Source organism: Episyrphus balteatus, chromosome 3 (assembly GCF_945859705.1).
Source record: "Episyrphus balteatus chromosome 3, idEpiBalt1.1, whole genome shotgun sequence".
NCBI lineage: Eukaryota > Metazoa > Arthropoda > Insecta > Diptera > Syrphidae > Episyrphus > Episyrphus balteatus.
In genome coordinates, this window is record NC_079136.1 from 120,880,512 (window position 1) to 120,893,640 (window position 13,129).

Here is a 13,129-nt window from a genome sequence, read left to right on the forward strand (position 1 = left end):
TATCCTAAGATGATATTTGGTATATCCTTTTTTTGAAGGAGATTTATTGAAAAAAATATTATTCAAATTCAAATTCAAATTCAAATCCCTTGTCCTTCACACAACAACAAAAAATTTATTCCTCGACGAGATTCTTACTGACAACAAAGTGGATTTTAATTAAATTTCAAGGTGTCCTGTCGTGTCCTGGCTGGGTTATCTCTTTATATAGGCTTCGGTCTAGGGTCTTCATTTTGTATGTCGTGTTTGTCATCGTCGTCGGTTGTGTGCGTGTCCATTTCTAATTTGTTGTTGTCAAAATATTTCTGATAGTAAAAAAAAAAAAAAAAACATCCTTCTTGAAGTCATATCCTTTTTGTGTCGTGTACCTTTCGTCGTCCTCGTCATCTTAATACCACACGAGTTCGTGATAAGAGTATACCACCTACATCATTTGTTTTTGTGAGAATATCCTATCTGTGCGTGAGTTTAATTATAAAAAAAAAAGCGACAAGATCCTTGATGTCTGTCAGAAATATATTAGTGCCGTTATCAATGTTCGAAAGGACATAGCAAAAGCAAAAAAAAAAAAACCAATAAAGTTTATCACGAAAAAGAAAATCGTGCATAGTGTTTTTGTGGGTGAAGAAAAAGTATCCTTATCTTAAAGTGTTACAAAAGAGAAATCCTTCAAAAAAAAAAGGATACACGTAGTAATAGAATAAAAGTGGTGGTGTAGTGATAGTGAACTAATTAAACGCTTCAGGATACGTATTTACGAAAATAGAAAAGTAAGTCCTTGTATTTGATTTAATTTGCAAAAACAAAACGTATCTACTCTTTCGAAAAAAAAAAAAAAAATTCCATTTCATTTTGAATGAAAAGATAGAAAATAAGGACCTTGGTCCTTTTTATAATAATGAAAAGAATATAATTTTATTTTATTTGTTCTTTTCATTCAACACATTTACCCTTTTCTAATTTTGTGATATGATTGATGGGGGTTAATTAATCAGACGCCAAATTAAGCTAATGGGGTTTGGGGTGGTGGTTGGGGAGCTGGTGCTGCCATATTTGTAGTCACAGGAGGGGGGCAAGAGTTGCCTTGTGAGTTAAAGTCTCAAGGGCGGATAATTGCCGTGCTTGTTCACCTTGTGTCCAAGTCCGAGTGTCATGTTATAATATTTTTTTCTTTTATTATATTGGGGGAGGGAATATTTTTTTTTTTTTTCTGAAGGGTAAAATTGAGGGTAAAATGTGCGTGATATAGGGTCACTTAAGGCAAGCTATAGCTATTTCGGTCATATATGGAAATTTTCCAACACATTCATATGAATGAATATTTTCTATTTTTTTATTAAAAAAAAAAAGGAAAACAACAAGAATATATCTATAACGTAGTCTCTTTGGGAAAAAACACAGAAGTAGGACAGGTTTGTATGGCTGCTTTGCATTATGGAAATTAATTGAGAATTGTTTATTAAGAGGGATTGGCTTTTTTGAAAATATCAAGTTATGACAATTGATGTTGTAATTGAAGTTGTTATATTTTTTTTTTGTATTGTATCTATCAAGGATATTATGTTACATTATATGTAAATATATGTTAATTTAAATGGAAAATTGTCATAAAGCGAATTGATTATTTATATTTACTATTTTTATACCCTTAAAGCAGGAGTAGAAATAGTTTTGTTATTGTTGACAAGAAAACAACGTCAAAGGTTATTTGGAATATTATAAACAGCCTTTTTTAAATGTTGGAATATTTTTTTTTCTCAGAATCAATAGAGTCAGAGATTTTAAAACAATTTTACTGGATTACTTTGGTTGAATTAATTTGCAATTATTGTATTCAAAGTAAAGATTTTTTTAATGAAGAAAATATTACGCATACACCATAGTGACCCACGTCGTTTAAAACCTATTTAATAGGCTATAACATTGAATATTTTTAATATAAATTAAGGATTTGATGGGGTAAGATAATACAAAAAAAAGCTTCAACAAAAATGTTTGCACAATATAAAAAGAAATTGAGCATTTTTGGTGCATTATACCCTGTATGGTATATGAGTTTTTTTTTTGCCGTGAATGTGGAATTTTTAAAAGTATAATTATAGATGAAATAATAAGCTTTACGATGATCTAAAATTTACAGTAGATTGAAATATTTAAAAAATGGAAAAATCTTGTTTTTATTTGTTTTTTTAATGAAAACTGAAAAATTCCAAATCTTTGGTATATGCCGTACAGACATGATTGATGTGATGATTTTTTTAGCTGAAATAATAATATGGTATAAAATATTTGTGTAAATTTTCATGTTAAAACAATACAAAAGTCTAAATAATTGACAAAATATTCTGCGAAGGAGAAAATATCCAGTTTTTTTGCCTCTTTTTCATGAAAAACTAGTGATTTCAAAAAATCATTGTTATACTTTTTTATTTTTTAGAAAAAATTGATAAATTGATAAAAACAAAGTTATTTTTTTTGTAAAATATTGGATTGGATTAAAAAAATTATTAATTTTTTATTTACAAAACGTACAGATTGTAAATAAGCTTAAGCTTAAATATCTTACTATGTACAATTAAAAAAAGTTTCTTTACATTTTTTACATTTCTGTTAAAATGCATTTCAAAATCTGGTTTCAAAACCACAAAAAGGCCGAGATCACCCCTACCGTTCCTTGAGGCTACTGGTCCAACAATTGACCCTTCTTCTGGAGGATTTACGGGTACGCTTGGTTCTATAACAAAAGGACCCGAAAAAGCTTTCCAAATTGATCTGGCGTAAGCGCTCAATGTGACTTCACGTCAATGAAGTTGAATTTCGTGGAGATGCATCACTGCCATTGAGTGTTAGGAACCTCAAAACGCCAATGGAAATATTCAATTGTTTTTTTACGGAAGAAATCATTGATCTAGTAACTGAGGAGACAAATCGTTGTGGCGTTAACGGAAAATATAAGCTTCAAAACTTTTTCCGCAGAAATACGGAATCATATTGGTATAATGATGTACATGTCGATATACCGTTATCCCAATATGGAGAGCTATTGGGAAAAAAATGCGTTTGCTGCGATTCAGAAGTGTATGCCAGGAATGTAATGATACGACTCTTTTATCATTTTATTGATATGTCCGCAACAAACTCCTACATATTGTACAAACGAATTCGTCCAGAAAACCAAAATAATAGCTAGGAAGGACAACCACTTCTCCAACTACCACAGTTTCGCTAATGTTCGTTTTTATGGTGGAAACCATTTTCCAATATGGGGTGTTGCACAGCAAACAAAAATTGTTTCTTTGATTATCAAACATAGAAATTAAAAAATTTCTTTCCATTTTTTATTGAATAAAAAAAAAATTGAAATATTGATCTCACTACTTTTTCTTACTTTTAAACCGGCAAGACCGTCTTGAGACGGTCTCCAGTATTTGTCCCTTAAAACTCGATGTGGATACAATTTTTTGGTAAAAATTTTAAATATAAGCTTATAAAAGGTATATCTACCTGGAAAAAAAATATCAACTTGGTACGACCATATTTACCATTTTGCCCGTTAGAGGGTTAATTTTAATTTATGAAATTGCTTTAAAATTACAAGTAAAGTTGTCTAAAAGAACTAGTTTTACAAAATAATATTTCCAATCCAAATGACGGATGAAGTAAACTAAATACAAAAACTTGTATAGTTTTCAATAAAAATAAAAATAAATTATATTATTAATTTAAAGTTGCTGTTAAAATTGAAAAATTTTCCAAACCCCTTACAAATCGTATCTTAAAATTGCAGCTTTAAATTAAATAGAAAGTAAATACATACATTAGTTTGTTACATTTTCAAAATTATTAAAAAAATTACCTGAAAAAATTTGTTTGTGAAATAATTTCACTCAATGTATTTAAAATGAAAATGCTCTACCTATTCAATTTGGTATCTCAGATAATAGAAAATACGAATATACATATAACCGTATTTGGTCAGTGCAAAAATTAAAAATGAATTAATAAAAAAACGGTTGAAGGTAACACTGGTTACATTTCAGTTTTTTAACACAGACAAGTCGTCACGTGAGTTCTTATTTGTCCTATAAACCAAAATCTTAACTTTTCAGGAGAGCGTTTTTAAACTTCAAAGTGATGGTTATTTATTTTTTTGACCCTAATCACAGTGATTTGTATGTTTTTTGAAGGATTAGATATTTACCCAACCATTTATAAAGCACTCTGCAATTTTTGGTTTTTCAATATTGATTTAATTGAGTTTTTAAAAAAAGTAGTAAAATGGACATAGGACACCTGTTCATACAGTTACAGACACATTAAAAACAAAAGCTAAAAATTTATTCTCCATTGGAATTTGTATTGGATATAGGACACAAAAACAGAAAAAATAGGAAACCAAAAATTTTTATTGAAATCGAAACTCAATACATTCTTTATTTGAGTTTAAAAAAACAAACGAAAATATTATACAAGGGTTTTAGTTTCGAGACAACTAAATGTATATGTCTTAAACATAACTTAATTTCCTTTTGTTCAATTCATATTTTTAATTTCAAGAAAAATGTATATTTCTTTGAAGAACTGAACAAAATTTGCTGTGTAGATACGTGGTTCAGCAGAAACGGGACGATATGTCTGATGTCCTTCTTTTTTTTCATTAGAGAAGCAACGATACTTTTGGCAATGCAATGACTTCAAAATTTGAGTATTTCGCCTTTTACCAAGAGGAGCTATTATATGGGGACTTTAGTCATTTTGTGTGAAAAATATAGCTTCATTGGATATAGGACATTTAAGCATAATTATAAAGCCAGTATTTGTCCTACTGCATACAAAAACGGATGTAGGACAAATAAGCATAAAATTCATCGAAAAAACTTGGTCTTTAGGACAAAATCATTTTTTTCATCTCGAAAACTAAAAGAGATAGGACGATTCTGATTGCAGCAATCGAAAGAGCGTGGTCAAAAATATAAGATGGCATCTTTAACTCATTTTCCGCATAAATGGTCTGTAGGACAAATAAGAACTCATGTGACGAAGTGTTCCAAATTTTCGGAGAATTCTATTTTAAAAATGTTGATAGTTGAGGATTTTGGGTGATTCCATAAAACGCACACTTTCTAGCAAAAGGTATCTAGGAATTTTAAGGCTTACTTCTCTGTGGAATACTCAGAGAATAAAATTCTTTGAATTATGTGTTTAGTGGGACAGAATTTCCAAATAACAATTTTGCTTGGATATAACTTTACACAAGTATACCAACTAGTTCCTGTAAACCGTTTGGTTACCAATATTAAGAGACACTTTTTGTTGCCATTAATATAGCATACTAGTTACTTTTTATGTCAAGTTAAGAATTCCTAAAAAAAAAGTTGAGTTTCTAACTATCAACATGAGCTCCATCAAAATTAAAAATTAAAATTGATATTTTTCGTAAAAATATATGGCTTTGGAAAGCAAAAATTCTACTTTCTGAGAAAAAATTAAGTCTTTTTCGACTTGAATCCATAAAAAAATGTTTTCGTTGCGAATTATTATTTTATTTAGCTAATAACTCATAGTTCATTTGCAGTTTTTTCCTATTTGACTCATTTTTAACTTGTGTTTTGTGATATAAAAAGGAAGGTACTATAGGACAACTTTAGGATTCATACATTTTTTTTTTTTTTCATAAAAAACCTTTAAAAATAAAGGTATTCTTAGAATATCTAAGAGGAAGTACGTGCGAAACAGTCCTGCATTTTATTTCTCATACAGTTTTGTTGTTGCTTGTGTCCTTCTCTCCTATAAATACAGAAATTATTTTTGCCCTTTAGACAATATAATATGTACTGGGTTTGTTCGTAGAACTTCCTATATCTTTTCGTGAAAATTAGATAGAAATTATTTAATTTCAAATTTTTATTAAAAATTTTATTATTTGCCTCAGTCGAAACAAATAAGACAATGCTCAGAAACTTTTTTCATTTAACTAAGATATTTATTTTATGCATAAGAATAAGGTTTTTAATCATAAAACATCCTTAAATAAAAAATAAAATAGTTTAAATTAAAACAAAAATGGCAGCCACTTATCAGATTCACACAATTTTCTTTATAACGGATATCTACCTCAAATATAAAATTTTAAAGGAACATAGTGCAATTTTTTTGAAAACATATCTAACGATTTTTATAAAAACAAAAACATTCTAGTGTGAGTTTGGGGAGACGGACATAATCCCTAAATTTTGAATCCAGAAAACCCAGAATTCCCAAAATAAAAAATCCAAAAAAACGCAGAATCCCGAAAATCCATGATCCCGAAATACAATATCACGAAACTCCAGCATCCAGAAAAACCAAAATCCCGAAAACCCAAAATCCAGGAAAGCTAATACCTATATCTCGAAAATAAAACAGAAAAAGTAAAAAGCTCTTCAAAATTTTCTGTTAACTGAAATTTTAAGTGAAACATAAAATAAAACACCAATTAAATAAAAATTTAAACACAAATTTATAATTTAAATATTAAAACTTACAATTGTTTGATATCCCGAAAAATTACAAAAATGTAAAATTTGCGCAAATTTTTCATTTTATATAATTTTTTGGGATTCTGGTTTTTGGGATTTTCGGTAAGTATTTTATGTTTTCGGGATTTCGGTTTTCGGGATTATGACCCCAATCCGTGAGTTTGCTTATTACGTTTTAATTTTGTGACTTTTTGTGAATTTTAGGGAAATTTCTTAAGCATAAGCTTTTATGCAATTTTTATAAAACTAAAAAAAATTCTAGGCATTAACTCTGGGACACCCTGTATAAAAACAGCCTTGAAGTCTACCACAAAAATAGAACTCTTATCGATTGAAATAAATCGAAACTTCCGTGTTGACTTTCATAAAAAAAATATAAAAATAATGTCATCTGCCATATTAACTTTAAATGCCCATCAATTTAAAAGTCTTAAATAAAAAAAAAAAAAAAAAACAAGTCTCTTCAAGAACAAACTTAATAGTTGTCCATTAACATCAATGTTCAAAAAAAAAAGTTAACCAATAATCACATTTACTTCCCAATGCTCTTTCCATACAACCACCAAAAAAAAAAAAAAAAAATAAATATAGGCTTCAAAACTTTTAGCCTACAAATCAAAAAAACTGTTTTCTTATTCAATTTACTGTTGTATTTTTTTCTGCTTCGTCTTATGTTTTTTTTTTTTCATCTTCTTTCTTGTTGTTTTTCTCAACGGTTATTAAGAAAAAAAAAAAAAAACAAAATCCTCACCCTTTTCAATAAAAATAGTCAACTTTTATATTCTTCTCCTCTACATTTCTCCGTTTTAACCACATGTTTATAATGTCTATAGCCTCCAAGCAATCCTTAACGTTTCTAGTTCATTTTTTTTTTATTTTTATTTTTTTTTTTTTAAGAAAGACGAAAACAAAATCACTCACATACATAAACGTCACATAAAACAAAAACAGAAAAAAAGACGAAAAAAAAAGTTAAAGAGAAAGAAAAACAACAAAAAAAAAAAAAAATGACAAGTAAGAAAATAAATGTGTAAAGGACGTTATCCTTTTGAAGATGCAAGACCCATCAAGAGAAAAGTTTTGATCTACAAAAATAAAACTTCGAAAAAAAATAATAATACAAAAAAAAAAAAAATCGTTAAGATACGAAAGTAAAAATGTGGGTGAAAGCTTTTTACAGCATCCATCCATATGATTGAGAGGTTTTTTGTAACAGTTTTATACTAGTTTCACAATGGCCAAAAGAGAAAGAGAGAGAAAAAAAGCTCATGAGAGAAGATATCAAATGTCAAAATTCTTTCGAACTTCGAAAAGTGACGTCGTCCACTGGAAATGTCGAATGGAAAATATGACTGTCAAAAATAAAACACTCCAAGAGAAAGAGAGAGAGAGTGAGAGGGAAAATATTTGACACAAATGCCGACGGACGAATACATCAAGCTGACACCGCTTGACTCTCATGGAATCTGGCAAAAAAAAGCCAAAAGAGAAACCAAGGCACTGTGACAGTCCAATTTTTCACGACCCGGTCTCACAAAGCCCTTGGCTAGGGCATGAGTACGGGAATTTGTTTTGCATTTTAATTTAAGCCACTTAGAATGAGAGCAATAGTGGGGGAGATAAAGGGAAAAAATGAGAGAGAGAGAGAGAGAGCGACACCAAAGTGTCCCACTTTACTTCAATTAGAATGGGAGTAATTTTTTTTAAAAAGATTTTTTCTCTCACAGAGCGTATAGAGGTAGGGTATAGGAAATCTCTCCATAGTGTCAACCGAACCCCTTACAATTGAGAGGGAGTGAGATTTGAGTTTTCTTATCCTTGTTTGGCGGCTTATGGTTTTGGTGTCGAAGACCGACCGACAGGTTGAATGTTGCTGTTGTTGTTGTTTGTTTGCATGTGTTCTTCTCCATTTTGAATAGAATTTTTCAAAAACCTGGATAACTATGACGATGGTGACGGGGAGACTTGGTCCCACAGCAGGAGCAGCGCTCTCTAGTGAGATGATGCCAAATCTCTTGTGTTTCTACTTTTGTTTTGTAATTTTTTTTTTCTGTAAAAAAAATTCTCTAAAGTTGATGGCGGGGCGCTGGCCCCTTTTTTTTTTAAGTGTGTATGCCTGCCTCCTTATTCAAGTTGTGTAGTTGACTGTAAGGATGCTTTCTTTTAACGGGGGCGATGTGGGAGGACGAATGATGATGGATGAACATGGGGGTTGGCCGAGCTATGAAGAAGAGATAGACATAGAAAAACGGTGACACACTTTTGTTATTTTCTTTTTTTTTTTCCTTTTTTAAATTTTATTTTTGAGTTTGCTCCCTTTTTGGTGGTATACTTTTAGGAGGGAGATGATGCTTTTTATGCCGGTAGTAGGTTAGATATAAGTACAAGCTATAGGGGTTAGCAACTAGGCCGGTTTTTTTTTTTCCCTCGATGCCTTAGAGGTTATGAGCTTGGGATGTTATGTGTGTTAACTTGGGTGTAAAAAGCATAGAGACGAGATGAAATGGCGTGGTGGAAATTATCCTTTTTTTTTCTTGGTTTGCTTGCTTGCTGATCCCCCATCATCTTGTTGTAGGCTAAGTTCTCTCTTCTTCGCAAAATAGGTTGTGCACTCTAATTTATTTAAATATTAGCATAACGTTCAGGCTTGAAGGCGTGTTTTTTTTTTATTTTTCTTTCTTCATTTAAACTTTTCTATACCATAGACGACGACGACGATGATGATGACGACAACAACATTCAGGAAAAGGAGGAAATCAAGAAGACGAAAAGGAAGAAAAAGTTTAAGCAAAGCACAGACATAATTATAGTCTTTCAGCTCATTAAACTGCGGCTGTTAAAAAGCTAAAAGCCAACAACATTGATTTCACTACAAGACTTGGCAACAACAAAAAAATACAAAAAAAAAAAAAATATAAATAAATAGATTGAGGAGGGTAAAGATGAAAATTGTAAGCAAAAATGAGAGATTTTGTGTGTTTTAATCGGTCCCCATTCTCGCCGTTCGTCGTCATTTCTGGGATGTTGAGATCCAACAAAAAAGGTCTCTTGGTAAAAATAAAGAAGTTTAGTTTGTGTTTTTTCTTCAAGTTAAGTGAAATGTGTAAAAAAAAAGTACTATATGGATTGTTTAGTAGCTTAATGAAGCATAACCATGTTTTGGGATCAAGGGTTTTTTTTTTTTGTAAGTTTTTAATTTATTTGAAGAGAGTTATTGATGCCTTAAAATTTTTGAAATAGTTTGAGAGTAAAAGTTATATTGTTAGCGTGGTGTTGGATTGTTAGGATCCCTTTAAGGTCTTTGTAAATGTTTAAGCGACTAACTCGAGCAGTAACAAAAGCGATCCCCGAATTTTTTGAAAATAGTTTTAGTTTATCAGTTTATTAGAGCATTTTTATCGCTTTTGACCGATAAATAAAATAAACTAAAAAAGTGAAATATCCACTGGATTTTATCCAGGCTTTGTTGAAACAAAACGATAGTCGTACTTTTTTTTCGAAAAATCAGTTCAGTTTTATGGCGGTGGAAGAAAGTATAAGTGACGACCTTTTTTTTTTTTAGTACATCATTTTTCTCTAGGAGTTATACTTTCAGAGTAACAGAACCGCAAAGTATCTCATTCTCAGTAATTCCGCACTTAACTCTAAGGGTTGTTTAAAATATTTAAAATATCAAAAAACACACAATTTTCGGTAGTGTAACTCTGAAATTATAACTCCTAGAGAAAAATGATGTACTAGAAAAAGAAAGATTAACTAATTTCCAATCTAAAAAGTCCTCTCTAGTTTTCTGTCCGACCAGTCGTTCTCGAGATATTGAGACAAATGCGTTTTTCAAAATGGCGGTCGCCCCACCAGACCAAACAATATGCAATCTGAGATTTGTACTTGGGATAAACCCCTCTTCAATACTGCATTCAAACTTAGCTCACGTCATAGCCTTTTCCAGATTTTTCCCCATTGACTGAACTATAGTTTCTATTCTTATTATTTAATAGGCATATTTCGGCGCGTTTTTGTGTATTTTGCTTATTATAAGGTTTTTGTATGTTTTATAGAACTATTTTATATATAGAATTAAAGGTAACACATTAAGCTATCGAAAAATTACAAAAAAAAAGTGCATGTCACCACTGAATATTTTGATATTTCGATGTGCCAAATGCCTCGCTTAAAAAAATCACCTTTTGAGAAGTAAATACCTAATATGTATTATTTTTTTTAACAAAGAAAAAAACTTTTGATACAGATTTATAGACAAGAAAAATACCTTTTATTTGATACCAATATTATTTCTGTACACCCATTATTACGCATTCTACGATTAATTGTTCGAAAAATTAGCTGAAATCTTGATTGTGAAATCCGAAACTTCAAACTCAAATATCTCCAAAACCCCACTAATAGTACAGGAAAGATAGACTTTTTCGTGGAACGAAATACAGGACGGCTGAATTTTTCAAATCTGAAAAAGGGGTATTAGAAAAGCTTAAGTCCTGGTTTTCGGGACGCCACCCCCCTGGCGAAATCCGCCATTTTGGAAAACGCGAATCACTCTATATCTCCAAAACTATGGGTCCTATAGAAATGGTTGTCAGACCAAAGTTCTTGGAAATTTAATTATCTTTTTCTTTGTAGTACATTATTTTTCTCAGCGGGCAATAGTTTTGAGGTTATGTTGTTTTAATTTATTTTTTTTCGGTTTTCTTAAGATTATAACAATCCCAGTACTAGTTACATAATTTTTTAAACAGTAAAAGTTATAGACCATCAAATTTCCAATAATTTGGTATATTTTCAAAAGTCATGCGATGTATGAGTCAAAAGTTATTGAATTGAAAACTATAGTCTAAGTACAGGAAAAGTAGTAAAGAAATCAGGCATTTTGTGGAACGAATTAAAGGGAGGCTGATTTTTTCAAACCTGAAAGAAGGGTATTAGAAAAGCTTAAGTCCTGGTTTTCGGGACACCAACCCCCTGGCAAAATCCGCCATTTTTTAAAACGCGAATTGGTCTATATCTCCCAAACTATTGGCTTGATCGAATAAGTTACTGAACCAAAATTGTAGGTAATATAAATATCTTTTCTTGTGCATGCAATGTTTTTCAGCGAGGACAACACTTTTTAGGTTATGTTGTTTTATTTTTTATTTTTTCTGTTTTTTTAATTTTTCTCAGTCTCTATGATAGAAACATAATTTTGTAGCATCATTAAAGTTTTAGAACATCAAATTTACATTAATTTGGGAATCTTTTGAAGATTATATGACTTTTCAAACCAAAGATACGGAACTTAAAGAGCAATCCCTCTCAATATTTTCAAAAAATATACTAATATGTTTTTGCATAAGGTATGAAAAAAAGGCTAAATCGGGTACCTAATGTAAAAACAAGAAAAATATGATATGAGGGGGAGTTATTAAGGTGGGTAATGGTAAAACTTACAATATTGAGGTACACATATTTTGTTTTAGGTCAAACATCATACTTTTATGATGCTAAAAAATTATGTTTCTATCTTCTACTAAGAAAAATTAAAGAAAAAAAAAAAACAGAAAAAAACAAAAAATTAAACAACATAACCTAAAAAGTGATATCCTCGCTGAAAAACAGTGCATGCACAAGAAAAGATATTTATATTACCTACAATTTTGGTTCAGTAACTTATTCGGTCAAGCCAATAGTGTAGTAGATATAGACCAATTATCGTTTTTCAAAATGGCGGATTTCACCAGGTGGTTGGCGACCCGCAAACCAGGACTTTCGTTTTTTACTATCCTTCTTTCAGATTTGAAAAAATCAGCCGTCCTGTACATCGTTCCACAAAATGCCTGTTTTTTTACTAACTTTCCTGCACTAATATTATAGTTTTCAGATCAATAACTTTCGATTTATACATCGCATGACTTTCAAAAATATACCAAATTATTAGAAATCTGATGGTCTATAACTTTTACTGTTTAAAAAATTATGTAGCTGATACTGGGATTGTTATAATCTTAAGAAAACCGAAAAAAAAAAAATAAATTAAAACAACATAACCTCAAAACTATTGCATGCTGAGAAAAATAATGTACTACAAAGAAAAAGATAATTAAATTTCCAAGAACTTTGGTCTGACAACCATTTCTATAGGACCCATAGTTTTGGAGATATAGAGTGATTCGCGTTTTCCAAAATGGCGGATTTCGCCAGGGGGGGTGGCGTCCCGAAAACCAGGACTTAAGCTTTTCTAATATCCCTTTTTCAGATTTGAAAAATTCAGCCGTCCTGTATTTCGTTCCACAAAATGCCTGTTTTTTTACTAACTTTCCTGTACTATAACGAATTTAAAAATATTTTACCTACGTAATGTGCTTACCGTCACCTTTCATTTGATACCAATTTCGTTAGTGAACACACTGGGCCCAAGCTCCATAGAAAAATGTGCCATCTCCTTTAAAGTCCTCTGAAATCTCCTAAAATTACTTTTGTTTCAAATATTCTGTCGTTTGTCCACCTCGAGTTCTTTACATATGTACGTATTACGAAAAATCGTCGTTTGTCCACTCTACGTTTCGAAAATATTTAAAAAACAAATTTTGTACTTAAAAAGTCAAAGTCCATTAAAA

At 30.6% G+C, this 13,129-nt stretch overlaps 1 protein-coding gene across 2 annotated transcripts in view; it reads left to right on the forward strand.

The window, feature by feature from the left end:
• Positions 1 to 13,129, forward strand: part of LOC129913909 (gamma-aminobutyric acid type B receptor subunit 1) — a 261,724-nt gene continuing 248,595 nt past the window's right edge. The window contains exon 1 of one of the 2 annotated variants that reach the window (XM_055992884.1): positions 1 to 770. The gene's annotated coding sequence lies outside the window, so the exon portion shown is untranslated. The remainder of the gene's footprint in view (positions 771 to 13,129) is intronic. The other variant, XM_055992885.1, reaches the window with a different exon arrangement.